Below are 15083 nucleotides of genomic sequence, written 5' to 3' on the forward strand. Positions count from 1 at the left end.
AATTACAATATAAGGGCTTCCATCTTCTTCTATTTATAAGTAAATAGAGTATTTGGCTGTAAACTAACTATATATCAACACATAGTTAGTCTTAGATAAACAGATAATCTTCTACTGCATTTATTCTTTCCTATTCTTGGCATGCAATAATATTGTACTTAACAAAAACCAAAAGAAAAGAAATTGATAATGCCTTGTAGATCAAAAAGTAAAAGAAATCATGAACCTTGACATATTTGTGCGTATACTACACTGAAGAAATATTTAGTGAAGAAATATGAAGAAAGACAGCATAGTTTAGTGGGAAACTTCATTGAATTACATATCTATAAATATGTAACAATAGGTGTACTTAAATTTAATTAGATACATTTAAAAGAATATATACTTTAAATTTAGTTTTGATGGATAATTTTTCATTTAATTTATTTATTTAATTAATTATTCAATTAACTACTTAGTAGGAGATATCACAACCGCCCATAAAATCATTAAAAAACAAAGTAACCCTGTAGGCCAGTTTTGCTCATACATAAATCAGAATTACAATATACCAGCGTCCATCTTCTTCTATTTATAAGTAAATAGAGTATTTGACTCTAAACTAACTATATATCAACACATAGTCAGTCTTAGATAAACAGATAATCTTCGACTGCATTTATTCTTTCCCATACCTGCCCTGCAATGACAATGTAAAATTAACCCAAGGAAAAGAAATTTTAATGCAAAAATCATTAACGATGACATAGTTGTGCATATAGTGCAGTAGTGAAGCAAAAGCGGAGCATAAATTTTAGAGAGGAAAACAAAAGGCACTTGGTATAAAAGTTGGTCTAATTAAGTTGCCATTACCTGGTGTTATAAGTTGCTCTACTAGCCGATGCTGACTTTGTTACCGCTGGCAGCTTTGCCGGTGTTGTTGCTGTTCACCATGTTGTTGTTGCCGCTGTTGATTTTGTTGCCGCTGTTGGTGGTGTTGCCACTGTTGTTGCCGAGGATGGGATTGCCGTCGATCTTGGTGTTGGGGCCGATGACGTTCTGGTCACCGCTGTTGCACCTGCGGTCGACCTTGTTGTTATCGCCGCAGAAGTTCCGCCCTGCTTGTTGCAAATTGCTCATGTTGTTGCCTTACGGATATTGAAACTGGAACGCCTTCGAGGGCAACAAGATTCCCACTTCTGCAAAAAAAAACGGCTTCAGTTCAACTCAAACTGCTAAACTGTAACAATACCTAACGTGGACATTGATAAGTTACTGTGAATCAACGCCTAACGTGGACATAGAATATGAGCAAATTAATGATATCTGACAGATTAGAAATATACAACCATACCTAGAACTGGAGTAGGGCAAATTCCGTAAGCAAGAGGTGAGAAATACAATGGCATAGCCTGCCTTATATAGAAGCAGGCGAACTCCAAGCTCGGATTTGAAAACCATCTACACTCACAACCAGGGTCAAGTTTTGAAGTTTTCATGTATTAAATTTATATGAATGACATGATCAATCATGCAAAGACTAGCGTCACGAGGATGACATATTGTGGACGCCCTATTGGGCAGACGAATTATTCTTTTGGAGAGAAAAAAAAAGTTGCACAATTTACTGATGTGACAAAGATTCGCGCAAGTGGGCAGAAGAGTTATTCTTTCTCTGCCCAAAAAAACAATTATTTGCCATCTTTACAGATGTAAAGACTCATATTTATTCGCCCAATTGGGCAGGCGCGTTATTCTTTTTTAGCGAAGAACAAATCTTTGCCATAACTACTATGGTTTCTTCGGGCAATGGGGCAGAGGAGTTATTCTTTTTGGGTGGATATTTGTTATCATAATAGAAGCAAAATATACCAGCATATTTAGCTTTTAAAAATAATGTACATACACTTTTAAAGAGACAATTAGTCACTGTATTATTTGTGTCACTGTACTATTTCAGAGGAGTTATTTTTCTTAAACACTCAGGCATTGTGGCTATAATTTCTCTTAGACACCCACTTATTGTGGTCTTGCCAAGCTATTGTCCTCACAAAATGCCATTTTTTAGAATTTATTTATCAGTGTGCTAAACTCAAAAATCTTTCTGAGCAAGCTATGATGTCCTCCTCAGTAAGCCATGATGTCTCATGATTGTTTCCCAATTATTTTTACTCTAACTACATCTCTATTTCTATTTTCAAGATGTCAATACTTTCTAAAAATACTTAAAAACATTGAAAATCCCTCTTCACAATATTTAAAACTCCAATAACAATTCAAGTAAAACACCTATTGTCTCATTACCTCCTAAAAAGCAGTCCCTCCTCTTGAAATTGTCTTTCTTTTCGAAGTTTGGGTCTTCTCCAAGCCTTCTAGAGAAGCAATTTTGGTTATTTCTTTCGTACTAGGATATGATGATGAGGATATTGTAGATGAAGCTATTTTAGGAATGATGGAATATATTTTTTTTGTTAATCTCTCATTAAAAACACACTATGAGAAATATTACTACTATGCTTATATGCATGCATGTTAGCGATTTATTTGGTATATGCATATTTGGATCTATATTTTGAACATATACAAATTATCCTTAATTATGGAAGTAGTGTTCCTTGACTATTTCATTTAAAAAGAATAAATTGCAATGGACCTTAACCCCATTGTTGAATGGTGATAATTTTGTCAAAATATTAGAAAAACCATGACGAAAGTCTACTTGGCTTATAGGGCTCCACAAACATGCAAATATTGCATGATTTAATCTTGTAATATCCCAACATCAAAATTTTAATCAGATATGGTACACTCTAGGTGTTAGAATGAAATTCTTGTAGAAAAACACCTAACACAATAAAGATCTAAGAATGCAACCTCTTCTTTATGTAAATAAATAGAAACAAAATTACATGCCCACACAAGACCTATGCCTTGGCATGTATGGCTGCCCATCAACAAAGAGATTAAATATATTGAAGCACAGTCATAGATCCTAGATGGTTCCACTACACAAATTACTCCCACTGGTTTTCATACCTAGGATCAAGTAGAACTAGCCTTGTCAAGTTCACAACAAAAGCCAAATAGATAAATAACTCTCCTATCCACTTTTATAGGCTTGATTGAGTCTTTAGAGACTTTATTTTATTGTTTTCGCTCAAAAAACAAAGTCAAATACCATGGGCCAATGCCATGGGAAACTGCCACATTAAAAAGATTGGTTTCCCTCAGGTAATCCACTTCTATCCACAACAGAAGCATTTGTATATTGATACCAAGATCCCATACAACCCAGTGTGTTATTCCATGCCTCCATTCTAAATGATCATGAATGGATCCTTAGATACCTAAATCCCAAACAATCCTCTGGTCAATCTTGCCCCCAATGGATTCTCCTAGATCCCAATGCCACCTTTGTCCTAGGACATGTTGGTTATGACACCACCTCAGCCCTCCATCATTGCTTATGCTTAAGGGCCCAAGTTGCAATATGCCCTTGGCTAAGAGTATCCTGTCAATAGACTTCCAACTCATAATCTCTAGTAAATCAGTCTCGTGGGAAGTATATAATGCACGAATTCCTGCACATGGAATGAATCTACCATGCTGATGTTGCCTCATGCTCAACTCATGTTGCTCCACCCGATCACCCATCATGATCCATTTGTATAACTCTTCCTTGCTATCCCCAATGTATAGTGGCAGGTAGGTAGAGCTGCAAGCCTTCTCTATGTACTCTTCTAGAGGGCTGCTCTGCAACTCTCAAATGTACTCCTCCTCCTTCCTTGCGAGGGACTTGAGTTGTTCCTCAACACTAGACAATTGAGTCATTGATTCAACGCATACCCCTATGAGGTCCTCAAATTTTCTATTCTCGTGTAAGAGAGTGTCTCAGGCTGCCCCAACTCTCTACTTCAACATCGTAAGATCTATCTTGAAATGCATGATCCTTTCCCAATAGTCCTCTACTAGAAATTCTGGTGCCCTAAAGAATGTCTCTATATTTGACTGCACCGGATGCCCCATGACCACAACTTTAACTTGAACCTTTGTTTGACCCTCCAGAAATGGCTCATCATGCATACTATATTTGTCATGCTACCCTGCATGATCATGCTCATCATGTCAGTTTATTATTATTGGCTCCTCATTCGATTCTCCTAGAATGTCTTCTTCCTAGCATTTTTCACATGTGGGGATAAGTTGTCTACCCTCTTTGATTGTCAAACATGGATGTATTGGTGGACTGTTATCTATACCTAATTTCCCATACTCTTTATGGATGTTCTCCTCGATATCTATAGACTGAACTATATCATCATCAGGAGGAATTCCCTCCCCTCCTTCCTTTCCTGATTTACTTTGTCAAGTTGATTGATTATCATCGACCTTTCCTGTAAGTTTCTCTGAAAAACACGGTGTTGTTGCTCACCATTTGTTCTTGACTCCTTAGATCCTTCACAGGTTCTTTTCTAAAAACCGATGAAACCAACTATGTATGAATCTTCATAATCTGCCCTTGTTTCCTCTTATCACCTAGACATGAATGGTTAACGGCCCAAGGTCCCTTGCAGATAACGCATAGTCCTCTCATCCTTAGTTCATTCTTGATGCATATTTTGTTCTTGCTTCCTCCATCAATCCTTATCAACTCCTTTGTAGTGAGCACCCTTTTGAGTAATTTTATGTTTTTCCTCACAAACTTCTCGACTAGATCATAGGATCCCTGTGGTTCCTTCCTCCAGATGGTCAACAATTTCCATCTTAGTATCTTGCAGATGTGAGCATAGCCTTCTAATAATATAGACACAATCTTTTGCATGATTGTTTTGACATGGTCTGAATGAGCTGATGTAATAGTGGTATAAAAGTTTTGGAGCAACTAAAAGATCAACTCATCACATTCCAAATTCAGTATGAATGTGCCAAAGTTGAATTTTTCCATGACTGTTAAAAATTCTACATAGGTTCTAAAGGTAGGAAGCATGATGTTATTCAACCCTTTAAGGCCTTCCATTATCAACTACAATATCTCCCTCATAAGATCATTATTATAAGACAATACTGGGGATGTTAAAGCTATGATCTTGCTGAGATAAGAAGCAACTGTGAGCTTGACTCCTTCACAAGGATACTCCAAGAGTTTGGGTTCTATTAATGCAAGCATAGATGGCTTGAGATTCCAATTGAGTTTCCTCCATTCTGGTTGCCCCACCTCTACTAGACATGTGTCTAATTACTCCAATTTCTGAAGGTCTATGGTTGACTTTGTTAGTTGCAATTCAGATCCAAGTGCAAAGAACTTAGCTCCTCTTCCTTGCCCTTCCTTCACTTCCCATGGGCATTTTTGTTGCATAATGGCATAGACCATTTTTGAGAAAGACTTTCTATTGTAATCTAAAGTGGTATTGCTAAGAAAAGGCCTCATATTTCTTTTATTTTATGTGGAATTTTGTCCAAAATTTTATGAGTGTTATATAGGAAACGTCCCATTTCCCTCATACCAAATCATGAATACACTAATTCTTCAATAGATTTCACCCCAAGATAAAGTAAATACAAAACTTGATTGGTAATAGTAAGATGATTGTACCACCTCCTTCCTTTCCTATTCCCTTTTTTTTTTTTTTTTAACACAAAATCTCCTTTCTATGGAGAAACTCCAAAATTTCACAAACCCCTTGTCAAATTCTAAAACCAATCAAAATTTTCAAAACTATAAACATGATTTAGTCCATAACCCACCATCTTTCATGCTTCCACACTGAGACTTTGAGTAGAAAATCTGTCTAGATGGAAAGAGAGTCAGTTTTCAGGTAAAGACTTAGATCTTCATACGTCAATCAAGAGTCCGTGGACCCAATAATTATGCCCTTGCGAGTGATCAATGGATCATGTGCTGCATTGAATTTGATGCTAGAGGTTTCAAATGTATGGGGATACGACTATATTCGACAGAGGTAACCCTCTACATCAATCCAAGCACATAATGCAACATACTATATAACGAAAAAATACCTAGCATTACTTTATTTAATTATGGCCACCCACCACAAAATATTTTGATGAAATATAATTTACCCAATTCCACAAAAACACGGTGTCTTTGCCTCTATGACTGTTGTGTGAGTGATCTTGATGTGGCAAGATCAATTAATCTAATGTAATAAAACAAATAATTTTGCGTGCACCTGAGAAGGACCCTGGTTAGCTCCTTGATCGAACAGTAAAAATAATCTTGTCTCTGCTATTAAGAGTGCACAAAACTTTGGCTTCTGTAATGAATCGATGGTCATTGCCAGAAACGAAGCCTATTAAACTTTCTCGGCTCCTTCCTCCATTTAGAGGTAGCGGTGACAGTGCAACGCCCAGGCTATGTCCACTTCCTTTCGCCTGGAATAGATATGAGGACGCTCAACTCCTTTCTCCGCTCAGACAACTATTGTGACAGTGTTTTGGCAATGCGACCAATGCTCAGGCTATATCACCTAATCAACACACAACACTCATACTCCCTTTCAACTTCAATTGAAAAGAATCGGAGGCTGAAACCAGTCTAACACCTCTTCTCATTAGATGGATCAGTGTTCATTTTATCGCAAAAAATTACCCTCTTTGCGACCTCAACTGGTACAGAGAAACATCACCCTTCACATAAGCAATGCCGCTCTTTGGTTATGAGTTCCTCGCATTCCCTTCTATCGATGGTATAGTCCCATGCGACTGATTCGATGGGTTTGCGTGATTTTCGGTCGACCTCCTTTGTCATGCCCCTACACTGGTGGTTATCTTCCAACCACATTATAGCGAGGTGCGGCACCACTGACCACTTTCTTTTCACCAATACTTATGATCATGGACTACGCCTAACATTCGTACTTAGTTTATTTTTCGTTACCAAGTATTAGTTTATCCTTTATACATGATGAAACCATCAACATTCATCAAAACATCACTAACAAATGTAAATGCACAACAGTATAAAGGGAGGGGCAACTCCCTGCAATATGAGTTTTCCCGTATATCAATATGTATAATCTTCAATTTTTACAACATAAGCTAAATCTTGGAGGAAACCCCAAATTTACACTTAGCCAAACTTTAACAACTTCGGAAAACTTGGTTTCCGAGATCGTCAGCACCTCTGAATGGTCACCGTACAACTTGCCCAACACTTCATTTACCCGTCACACGTTTCCACCCGGCTCATTCACCGTTCGTTTAGCAAACACCCAAACCGTGTTACCCTACCCAACATTATCGTTCAACCCAACCATTCCTTCGTTCGACGGGCGCACATGCACCCGTGTCGCCACTCGCCTGAACACTCGTTCACGGTTTTGACCTGCCTTCGTTCGGTGGGACGCATGTAGTACCACCTACACAAACTCCCGTTCATGACCTCCGGTTCAACCACCCTTTGTTCCGCTAATGCCCACACCGTGTCGTCTTGCACGAACTTTCAATCTTCGTTTAGCTTTGCCTGGACGCCCTACCCGGGTCACCCGCCGCTCAGCTCTGCACGGACGCCCAACTTGGTCGCTCGTCGTGCAGCCATGCATGGACGCCCAAATCAGGTCGCCCATCGTGTAGCCCTGCACGGATGCCCAACTCAGGTTTCCCGTCATGCAGCCCTGCAAGCTGCGGCTTCCCAACTTCACACTTCTCGCCTTAGCTCTGCATCCAAGTAACTCATTGGTGTTTGGATGTTGAATGGATGCTTTCGTTTGAAGTCCCATCGCCTATGTATATGGGTGGTGGGTGAGTCAAGGCACCCTTTTGACTCATGTCATCCGCCCGGTAGACTCTCCAATATTTGCAACGTTTTACGAGGAGGTGGGTCTGCTTGCCCAACTTGTGGTACCACCCCCTCCACTTACCCATTGAAAACTTCACCATTCAGGCGGCCTAGGGGTCGAGCGCCCAGCCCACTCACTATAAATCAAGACCAACACTTCGTCCATGCACTTTTCACATCGCGTTTTGCTTGGATGGCCACAGCTCATCTAGGTGGAGTCGCCCTACCTGTCACATGGACCGCAGGTCCTTACATCCTCCCCCACTTGAAATCATTGCTGTCCTCGACAATATCTCATCCCAGCAACCATCTGTCACCAAGATATCCATACCAAGGCATATACTCCATCGGTGTGTCGTACATCGGAAAATCATCTCAATCCATAATCATCAACTACCTCGTCACAATCTCCACATGCTGCTCCCATCGTGGAAGGCTGGCCTTTCCATCTCAAGCTACATGCCCACTACAACCTATCGTGTCAACCTCATCATGCGTCGTCATCATGTGAACTGTTGCCATGATACTCCAACACAATGCTAACACATCTCTGTACACTATCAGTCTCCATGATTCGAACTAGTTGGGTGATCAGTCCAACTTTCATGCTCAAACCATAAGAATGCACATCCTCATGCCATCATTAGTCATTTCTTAGAACATCCTGTCACATCATCAACTCGATCAAGAATCCATCTCCATACAAGTGTAAGCCATGCTCAGGTCCATGAAGTAGCCCTCATCTCATCTGCAACATGTTGTCCATGATGTTTGGTGTCAATGTGCTCCATGAAATCAGCCACATCTATCCCAACATCATCATCCATCTGCAAACATCCATCTCCTCAAAGTGAAGAGATCCTCTCATCAACCCCAAATCTCGATGTGCCAGATCCAGGTCCATGAAGCAACCTCCATCTTATCTGTAATGTTCCATCCCTTAAGTCTGCCATAGAAACAAGTATACACCTATCTCACCTCTCCATGTGCTGCCCATAATCGTAGATCAATCAGCTCTCATGTGTCAAAAGTGGTTAAGTTTCAGCTCAACCCATGCCCAAGTGTTGCCACCAAGGCATCATCATCGTTGTAACTCCATCACTCCAAAGTGTCTCATATCAATCCTCCACATCAAGTTACTCTTCCGAGCCACACCCATACATGTACTTGAAAGCATGCATCCCATTCTGCATCAAAGTCTCTGACCTTAGCTCCTCAATGCATCAGATCCTCCAAGTCCACCATATATGAAGTCCCCAAATGTCACAACCTCATGTCATCATGAGCTCCATGAGTCATCTCCAACCAACATCCTAGCAAGCATACAAGTCTCGGACCAAAGGTCTCTACACGATGCCTCAGCTCTCGATGCAGTAGGAATGATCCATAGTCTACTCACAAATCCAACTAGGTCCATGGCCTTGTTGTATAGGAGTGCACAACATCTCCATCGGCTCATAGGTAAAACATCTCCATGTCACACTAGCAAATCCACCTACACAACATCCCTGCTTTGGCACTCCTCATTGGATGCCCATAAGTGACACCTCCAAGTGCTCCTGCATAATGTCCCTGGATAAGACTGCCATGCTCCATGTCTCAATCCTGATGTCCATGACTCAATTTGCCCATGTTGTCCAACTAAGTAGACTCATCACAACAATCATTCATCCCCATCCAAGTCTGCAATCTTCGGTCTAGTGAACTCAGTCACCCAACCATATCATCATCACATGAGTCTCTCCACCATATCTCCCCCACTAAAGGTTCCACCAAGACTTCCTCTTAGTCCCGGCCATGAGAAGTCCACCCAAGTATCATCATACTCAAGTGTGTGCCCTTCTCCAATCTGTCCATGAGTCATGCCAAGCACTTAGCCAATTCTCCATGTGGCTAAAACATGACCCATTCTTCCACAATGATCATCATGTTCCTCCCTTGTCACGGGCCCTTACATCTTCTACAATAAGGTCACAAACAACCCCAATAAGTCTTACAAGAGTCAACAATCCTTGCTTCTCCATATAAGGTCTCATCATAGACATCCATGGTAAGACCCTCCCTTGCATCGACAAACTGATTTTTCCCTTCCCTGCATACCGTTCATCTACCAAAAACTCATCTAAAACACAAGTATCAACAATACTTACTTCATCATCATGAGGCTCCCCCATGTGAGTATCCTAATCCACCCATGTCTGCAAACTGCACGATCCTAGTCTAACTTGATCAATCTCAAGTTCATCCTCCATCATTGTCACATCTGTAACATCCTCGTATTGGTTCTTGAGTTCTTCAAGTTCTTCTTTGATCTTTGAATAACCTTCCCGAATCATGATGTTCTCGGCCTTCATCGAAGCCCATTCAGAACTCCATCTGCTCATCAATTCCAATACCTTGTATCAGAAAGCTTCACTTGCATTATGGCTAGATTCACCTGCCATAAGTTCTTCCACCATTTCTGCCATCCACTTTCCTGCACCCTGAATCACTCTTCAAATTTCTTTACCATTCACCAGGTTCTCCCGGCAAGACTGAACCAGCTCTTGATTCCACCTATTAGTGAGATCAACTTCCTTCACTTGAACTCCACCTGAATCAACTCTGATACCACTTGTCACGCCCCTACACTAGCGGTAATCTTCCAACCACATTATAGCGAGGTGCGGCACCACCGACCACTTTCTTTTCACCAATACTTATGATCGTGGACTACACCTAACATTCGTACTTAGTTTATTTTTTGTTACCAAGTATTAGTTTATCCTTTATACATGATGAAACCATTGACATTCATCAAAACAACATTAACACATGTAAATGCACAACAGTATAAAGGAGGGGAAACTCCTGCAATATGAGTCTGCCTATATATCAATATGTATAATCTTAAATTTTTACAACATAAGATAAATCTTGGAGGAAACCCCAAATTTACACTTAGCTAAATTTTCACAACTTCGGAAAACTTGGTTGCCCAGCTTGTCGGCACCTGCGCACGGTTGCCGCACGTCTCGCCTAACACTTCGTTCACCCGTCGCACGTTTCCACCCGGCTTGTTCACCGTTCGTTTAGGAAACACCCAAACCGTGTTACGTTGCCTGACATTATCATTCAACCCAACCGTTCCTTCGTTCGCGGGTGCACACGCATCCATGTTGCCACTCCCCCAAACTCTCGTTCACGGTTTCGACCTCCCTTCATTCGGTGGGCCGCACATAGTACCGCCTACACAAAATCCCATTCATGACCTCCGGTTCAACCACCCTTTGTTTGGCTAATGCCCACACTGTGTCGTCCTGCATGAAATTTCAACCTTTATTTAGCCCTGCACGGATGCCCTACCTTGGTCACCCGCTGTTCAGCTCTGCATGGATACCCAACTCAGGTTTCCTGTCGTGCAGCCCTGCGTGGATGCCCAACTCGGGTCGCCCGCCGTGCATCCCTGCATGGACCCAACTCGGGTTGCCCATTGTGCAGCTCTGCATGCCGCGGCTTCTGAACTTTGCACTTCTCGCCTTCGCCTTAGCTCTACATCTAGGTAACTCATTGGTGTTCGGATGTTGAATGGATTCTTTTGTTTGAAGTCCCACTGCCTATGTATATGGGTGGTGGGCGAGTCAAGCCACCCAGTCGACTTGTGTCATCCGCCTGACCGACTCTCCAATATTTGCAATGTTCGCCCAGGAGGTGGGTCAGCCCACCCAACTCGTGGGACCACCCCCTCCGCTTACCCATCACAAACTTCACCATTCAATCAGCCCACGGGTCTAGCGCCCAGCCCGCCCGCTATAAACTCACGACCAACACTTTGTCCACGCACTTTTCACATCGTGTTTCGCTCGGTTGGCCACAGCTCATATCGGTGGAGTCGCCCTGCCCGTCGTACAAACTGTAGGTCCTTACATCCTTGCTTTGGTGATGCGAATGCTCCCCTTACTGGTGAGATGCCTCTCGGTGGGTGCAATGGTGGATCAGATCATTGTGGATCTGATCCACAGCTCAGCAATGTCAGAAGAGTTTTTTGCTACAACCTATGCCTATGGCTATTGGTTCGATCCTGAATTGCCGTCAGATTCACTTGCTAAAGAAAAAAATATTCCAGCCTCTCTCCCTGTTTAACTTGGTCCCCTTCAATGAAAGAATTCTGGAAAATGCGTGGAGTAAGGACCCTTGAAACTGTTAGTCTTTGGAAAAGAAATGTTGCCTCCAAGTGATCAAATCTCCAAATTTGGCTATGGGTTCAACCTCAATCCTAGGATAAACTTGATTAAATAATTTATATTCTTCGTTGGGATCAAGTTTAGAAACTCGACCTTCCAACCTTTGCAATTTGACCTCTTGTAGCTCCAATGAAATCAATTTACAATTATGTCAAGGAGACACTTTAGATCTATGAGCAAGTTAAATATGGAAGCAAAAGGTAGGGTTTCCTTATTAGATTTAAATGATTTAGCCTCTTTCCAATATAGATTATAAAAATATATTCATACCATTGATCTTGAAATGAAATGGACATAATCTGATATGACACTTGTCCTCAGAATTTATCCTTTGAACCCTTCATGTTTGACCCACCAAAGGAGATGAACTCGGCCCTTGGATTTCTATAGACCTGTAATTAATTTATAGTCAAGATGGTCGGATTTCCTACAACAAATCTCACAGCATTGCAATACAATTGAAAACAGACCCTCAAATCTGATAGGGGTTCCATCTCGACCCCATAAACTTGAATGGATAAATCTGGTAAAGCAGACCCAGGTCTAATATGAAATTTTGGCAAAGTAATGTTTTCTTTTTTGTTTGCAATAAAATAATAACTCTCAAACTAATGTAGAAAATTCTCTTTTCAATCAACCGAAAAATAGAACAAGGATGATACAAAATACCACAGAAGATGGAAATGTTAGCTAGGATGAGAATAAAATCCACCGAAGTTCCCTCAATGAAACCTCCAAATAACCCTGCAAATAATTTAGATTTTTCCAATAAAACCTTCAGGCTAGCAGCATGCACACTTATAATACCATTGTAATTTCCCAATCATCAAAATTTTAATTGGATCTGGTACCATTGTAATTTCCCAATCATCAAAATTTTAATAGGATGTTCTGATACCATTGTAGTTTCCCAATCATCAAAATTTTAATCCGATGTGGTACCATTGTAATTTCCCAATCATTAAAATTTTAATAGAATTTGGTACAGTGTAGGTGTTCTAACGGATGTGGTACCATTGTAATTTCCCAATCATCAAAATTTTAATAGGATCTGGTACACTATAGGTGTTCTAATAAAATTCTTTCCTTAAAACAACGAACACAATAAAAATTTCCTGCAGTAAAAACCCAAACACAATAGAGATGAATGCAGCCTCTTATTTATTTAAAGAAATAGAAACAAAATTACATGCCCACACAAGAACTACTAAAAATTGTGCCTTGGCATGTATGGCTTCCCATCAATAGAGAAATTAAACGTGGTGAAGCAAAATCTTTGATCCTCTATGGATTCACCAAAGATCTTAGATCCTCAATGGATCCACCAAAGAAATTACTCCCACGGGTTTTCGTCCTTGGGATCAACTTGAAATCGCCTTGACAAGTTCTCAACAAAAGAAAAATAGATAAATAACTCTCGATGATTACACTTTTAGGCTCCTATCCCCTTTTATATGTTTGATTGACTCTCTAGAGACTTTATTTTATTGTTTTCCCTTGAAAAACGAAGGCAATACCATGGGTCAATGCCATGGGCAACTACCACGGTAAATACCATGGGCAGATTCGACCCACTTTAACCATATCCACAAAAAAAAAGAATATTACAAATCCATTGAATCGTATTTGGTCTAGGATTTTATGTTTAGGAATTCCCCAAGATCCATAAAAGCACATACTTAATATAAATTACTCATCAACACCACAAAGTATGCTATTTTTATTTGAAATATTGAGCATATGGAAATTCTTGTTAAAGTGGATGTTAGAGAAATCCCTAATGCATAGTGAAGAATCCTAACTATGCCTTAAATATGTAGTTGGGGCATTAAAGTTAAATGATATTTCTTATTGATTTTGGGATTGGGATGAGAGAGAGATAAGAGATATTGTCTATTCTAAAATACAACATTGTTTCACCTATCTGTTTTCAAATCTAATGTGTCTTTTCATAAATTAAATGGACAACCTCTTTCCTTAATTCTTCATGAGAAACCATCCTTCCAAGAAGCATTAAGGCCATTTCTAGACAAGTAAGCCACCTATAAGTCATAGATTCGAAATCCAACAAGTCTGCTATGAGCTCACCAAGATTTAGTACCTCTTCCTCCTCTCAAAATTCTCCAACAAATCAATGTACAAATGAATTGGAATTGGGAGCAAGAAGCCCTTTTATAGGAAAAACACTAGTTTTTTGTTGCCATTAGGATTAAATGGTAGCTCGGTTGACAAAGCGTGAACACTGTTGAATGCTCTCATAAAGCTCTATAATGGATCTCTATGTTTCTCGTAATTTGAAACTTCACCACAAAGCCATTTTTTCATGAGGTCTCACTTTGGGGCATTAAATCAAATCTCTTAATATGAGTCACCCTATTATGGTACCACTTTGCCTTTGAACTTGTAGAATTATGAGTCGTTCTATCATGAGTAATCATTGTTTACTCATCTATGATGGTGCCCTTTTAGGCTTTCCCATGTGGAACCATCATATAGTCACCTTTCTTCAAACATTAGAGATGAGTCCCTACATCTATGGAGTATGTTCAAATTCCATTGAGTCATGTTACATATATTATCCATCTATGTGTTGCTTTCATCCCATTTTTCTTATATTTGGCCTCCATCCTATGCTCATGTGCCTTTGAAAATTCTTTGTCTATAACTGACAATCCCTTATGGAAATGTGTCAGTCACTACGATCAACCCTGCATATTATGCTCTCACAAGGTAAATCATAACTCCACGAGTCCCCGTGTATTCCAATTATCATCCCTGGTGTTAGTCTTTATTAGTCATAATACTATGATCCTTGTGCCTTTGTTGAGGATTCATCATTGCCTCAACCCTAATGGGCTTTGTTTTGTTAACATCAACACATTTATTCCAGGAGAGTAGCCGATAGGATGGTGTACCTTAGTTTCATATTTAATCCTTGCTTGGTGCCTCTAATCAAGCAAAGTGAATCATTATTTCCCTTTGACTTGGTTGTTTCTCGCATGCTCAAATCCAACTCATTATCGTATGATGAAGAAACATACACTTGTGTTCAATGATCTAGTAGATTTTCTGAGGTGTGT

General features: G+C 40.2%; 1 long non-coding RNA gene across 2 annotated transcripts; it reads right to left on the reverse strand.

The window, feature by feature from the left end:
* Positions 1–491: 491 nt before the first annotated feature.
* Positions 492–1378, reverse strand: LOC149238436 (uncharacterized). 2 transcript variants are annotated; one of them, XR_016246383.1, is made up of 3 exons: positions 1337–1378; positions 856–1181; positions 492–677 (listed from the first exon to the last, which is right to left on the reverse strand). It is a non-coding gene; the product is annotated as an uncharacterized LOC149238436 (long non-coding RNA). The 2 variants fall into 2 exon arrangements; XR_016246382.1 differs by having other exon boundaries at positions 492–682; positions 1337–1371.
* Between the last annotated feature and the right edge of the window lie 13705 nt (positions 1379–15083).

The sequence above is a fragment of the Pinus tabuliformis genome, chromosome 8 (assembly GCF_031772625.1).
Source record: "Pinus tabuliformis cultivar Carrire ecotype Pingquan chromosome 8, CPIR1, whole genome shotgun sequence".
NCBI classification, from domain to species: Eukaryota; Viridiplantae; Streptophyta; class Pinopsida; order Pinales; family Pinaceae; genus Pinus; species Pinus tabuliformis.